This window comes from Alligator sinensis, unplaced genomic scaffold, assembly GCF_000455745.1.
Source record: "Alligator sinensis unplaced genomic scaffold, ASM45574v1 scaffold611_2, whole genome shotgun sequence".
NCBI classification, from domain to species: Eukaryota; Metazoa; Chordata; order Crocodylia; family Alligatoridae; genus Alligator; species Alligator sinensis.
In genome coordinates this window covers 4,757,566-4,761,692 of record NW_005841869.1, presented here as the reverse complement: position 1 = coordinate 4,761,692, position 4,127 = coordinate 4,757,566, and the positions used below count along the sequence as shown (strand labels likewise).

The window sequence follows — 4,127 nt, the reverse complement described above, 5'->3', positions numbered from 1 at the left end:
CATTCCTGCAGCACTTCCAAGGAGCCGTTGCCTCACTCCCAACTCTGAACTGTTCAGCCTCCTTCGCTTGTTTGCGCCCTTGCTAGAGGTCTTCTTGAGCCAGCCTGGCCTGCTGAAAACACCAGGTAGCTGCAATCCTTGCAACACGAGTAATACTCCCTGAGGTCATATTACAATAGAATCAAAATGGTCAGCATATCACATGCATCTCAGTTTTGTTTCTGGCTACTACTACCAACAAAGAGCTTTTAAAGTTCATTTCACATAAGAAGCAAACCCTGGAGAACAGGAGCGTGGCACAAATACCTTGTGGAGCAGGCAACGGGAAGGTGTTGCTTGGGAGGCCTGCTGGCTTTCAGGGGTTCTTTGGCTCACCTGGATCTAGTCAGTCATCTGTTCCTTGCTTAAATTTAGCCCAAAATAATAAATCACTCAAGCTGCAGTGTGATAATTGTCCTTAGGGATAGCGAGTCTGGAGGTAGCAAAACCAGACCACACCCACAGCAGCTTATTTAAAGCACCTGGGGTTGCCTAATGTGCTTATTAGCAATGACACGCATCACACAAACAGGTTTTCCTTCTTCCAAGCAAGGCAACAAGCCTCCTATCAGGCCTTGAATCCCATCCTGCCAAGGGCAAACCTATTCCCACAGAGCCCAACACCTCCATTGAAATAGCCTTTTAGGAGTTTACCTGATGTCATCAAGCTTCTTCATGAGCAATCCTTTTCCACTGCTCAGGGCAAAGGGCGAGGCCGTTCCACCCATCTCCTTCCCCCAAGGCTTTTGGAAGGACCGGCCCCAGCTTGGAAGTGTAATAGCTGGTTTTCCTTTCCAGCTCTTCTATTCGGGCAAGAGATGCAACCCTTCCTCCCCCAGCACCTGGGTCCAGAGCAGCAGGCCCATCTCTCTGCAAACTGCTCTAATCTTTCACCCTTGCCACAGTGAAACCTTTTCCTTTTTACATCTAAGTGCCCCCATTTCCCCTCCTGCCTCTGCCCCCCTGCAGGGAACAGAGATTGCACCTTGTTCTATCCTGGGCTGCGCTGGAAGGCTGCTTTTGCCAGCTGGCACAGTGCCTCAGCTGCTGCCAGGCCAGCCTCCACACAGGAGAGGGGAACTGGCAGCAGTGCTGGACTTGGACGCCTCTTGCAGCAGAGCCAGGCTCCTGCACTGCCATAATCCTCCACAGGAGACCGAGCTTCACACGGACACTCCAGCCTGATCCAGCTGCACAACTTCTCTGCCTGCTGTGATCCAGGTATAACAGGAGGCTGGGATCATTACAAATGATTTTTGGTTGGGATCTGGGCAACTAATGGGCTCAATGGAATTGCTAATGTGGGTGTTTGTGTGGTTGATGCGAGTGGTACAAACACCTGAGAACATTTCAAAATGTTTTTGGAATGGGTGAGACCTGAATATTAAAAAAAAAAAAAAAAAAAAAAAAATCAAGATTCCTAACTTCCTTTCAGTGGTGTCTTCCACTTGAGCTCAGTGCTTTCCAGCAGTTACCAAGGTGTTTTGTATAGCGAGAATGAACTCATGTGTAAACTCTTACATCAGTGTTCATACAAAATAACTGGAAAGCTTGGTGCACAGGAATTGCTGCTTGTTAGGTTTCCAGCTGCATTAATAACCCTGATACAGAAGAATATGGGGGTCAGGTGGGAAAATGGAAAGGGAGCCTGTCAAGCCATAACAGGAAATAGATCATAGGACGATAGGGGAATAAGACTAGAAGGCATCTCGCAGGGTCATCTGGTCCAGCCCCCTGCCCAAGGCAGAATGGTCCCAGACTTCACTATTTCAGCCAAGTGTCTATCCAACCTGCTCTTAAACATTTCCATGGATGTTCCTCAAGGTAGCCTGTTCCAATGTGTGACCACCCGCATAGGCCAACAGTTCCTCCTAATCTCCAGCCTAAGATGCTTCTGCTCTGGCTTGAAGCCATTGCTTCTAGTCCTGTCCTCGACTGCCACAGAGAAGCCCATCTCCTCCTCTCTAATCACCTTCAGGTATCTGAAGACTGTTATCCAATTCCCTCTCAGTCTTCTCTTCTCCAGCTGGCAGATCCCTTTTCTTTAAGGTCTGCAAAAGTGCACGGACTCTCCGTGGGAGCAGCCAGAAAGAGGCAGTAATTTTTGTACGCCTCCAAAGGCAACCTGCTATTCACACACACACAAGCATTCGAGAACAGAAGGAAAAAGCCAAGACGGGTCAAAAACAGAGTCAACTAAAATATATATTTAGGTGAACCTAATTATTCTCTACCCTCTGATGTGATTTTTGATCTCTTGAGGTAGGCAATAGTAAGATCTGAACGATTGTCAACTGGAGACCATCCATACAATCCTTTTCCTGCAGAAAATACTTCCGTTCGTATGTTTAAATATAAAACATGGTTATGTAAACTTGTAGATCTAATATATTTATGGCAATTTTACATAAGCCAGCAAAGAACAACTTCAAAATGTTGTTTTTGTGCATTTTTAATTCAATACCAATTTCCACCCAAACGTAGTTTGGAAGAAATCCCAAGTAAAAGATTAATTCCCAGCTAGAGGAAAAATACATAATTTATATTTTGGCATGTAAGAAAGTGGTAAGCATAATGAAGCTGAATACACGTACTGTTTTGTTGACCATTTTTCCTCCAAACGAGACATCAAAGAGTGCACCTGGTTTACATGCAGTTGCTTTATAATCAGGCTCCCAACAGTCTTAATGTTTAAACTTGCAGTATTTTTTGTACATGCAATAAAACTGTCCAGTCACGTTTTTTTCTGTGCAGCTTTTCCTTTAGCATTTTTGGTGCATTTAACCCTCTGATTCTTTTCCTTGGTGATTTGATTCTGTTGTAGGGTTGTGCAATGGCAACAGAAGCCCTAGGTTTTTATCTATAATAATTTTTCAGGGAAAAAGCTGATTTTTCCTAAAAGCGAACCTGAAAATGTGGGGGTGCTGTATGTGCAGGCCTAGACTTATCATCAGAACAGCATGGTAGGTTAAGCTACATAATTCCTGTAGTCAATTTTTGGGGGGAGATGCAATGTATTTTCCAGTTTAGCAAACTGTGTTTAGTTGCAAAATCAGTTCTTTGGGGTTACCAAATAATGAAAACGAACCTCTCTTTTGATGCCAGACAAAATCACAGACAACAAGGGCTGGAAGGGACCGAGGAGGTCGCACCTAGTCCAACCCCCTGCTCCAAGCAGGACCAGCTCCAACTACATCATCCCAGCCAAGGCTTTGTCTAGCTGGGTCTTCAAAACCTCCAAGGATGGAGATTTTCAACATTTACCACTACCACAAAAAGTGGACGGAGAAACTAACACTGAACCTCTAAGTCCAGGTTTCTTGCTTCAAATCACTTCAAAGATCAGCCATTAAAATCACCCCACCTGCCTCTTGGAACCAGATTCTTATGGGCTGGGGAAAAGACAAGAAGTGAAGCTAGTGTGGACAGTTGATGAGTAAAGGTGTCCTAAACACTGCTGCTATCGCCACCACTTACCATCCTGTGCTTGAAGCATGGGGCCACAACCTCCACCTCAGCTCATCCACCAGAGCAATGCCCGCAAGCTCCCCTGCCAGGCTGCCTGCCCCGACCCCGGGTCCGAATGCCCGCAGTTCATCCGCAACAGCCACGGAATCGGGGCCCGCTCTCCTCCCTCTGGCATGCTGCAGGTATGAGCACAACTCATTCTTCAGTCTCAGCAGCCAGACGTGACTTCTTCCTCCCCAGAGGCTAATCCACCAGCACCCAGACACTTCAACCAGTCTTCACAGAAGACTGTCTGGGATCACCCCTTAGCTTGCCTGCCCGCCCCGTTCTTCCTGTGCCACGCACAGTGCTGGAGCATGGCTCACGCACAACTTCTCTCCCGCTCCCAAGTGACCAGCTATGTGCTTTCACAACCCCCCTTTCACTTTCCTGGCTTGGAGCTGGTGAAAGCCACTGGGCTGGTCAGTCCTGAAAACCAGCAGCCCCAAACAGGAGCAACACAGGCGAGCGTCCTCCTCAGCAGCACTCAGAAATCATCCTGGGTCCGGAGACCCTCCCTGTTCAATCGCCCGCTCCCAGCTGCCCGTGTTTAACACAGCGTGGAGTCCGACAGGACCGCA

At 47.3% G+C, this 4,127-nt stretch overlaps 1 protein-coding gene across 1 annotated transcript in view; it reads right to left on the bottom strand.

Moving 5' to 3' along the window:
* The window catches only part of LOC102382851 (beta-1,4-galactosyltransferase galt-1-like), a gene marked incomplete at its 3' end in the record, with an annotated part of 8,542 nt that extends 4,421 nt beyond the window's left edge, over positions 1-4,121 (bottom strand). Inside the window, exon 1 of the mRNA XM_025193664.1 lies at positions 2,634-4,121. The remainder of the gene's footprint in view (positions 1-2,633) is intronic.
* Between the last annotated feature and the right edge of the window lie 6 nt (positions 4,122-4,127).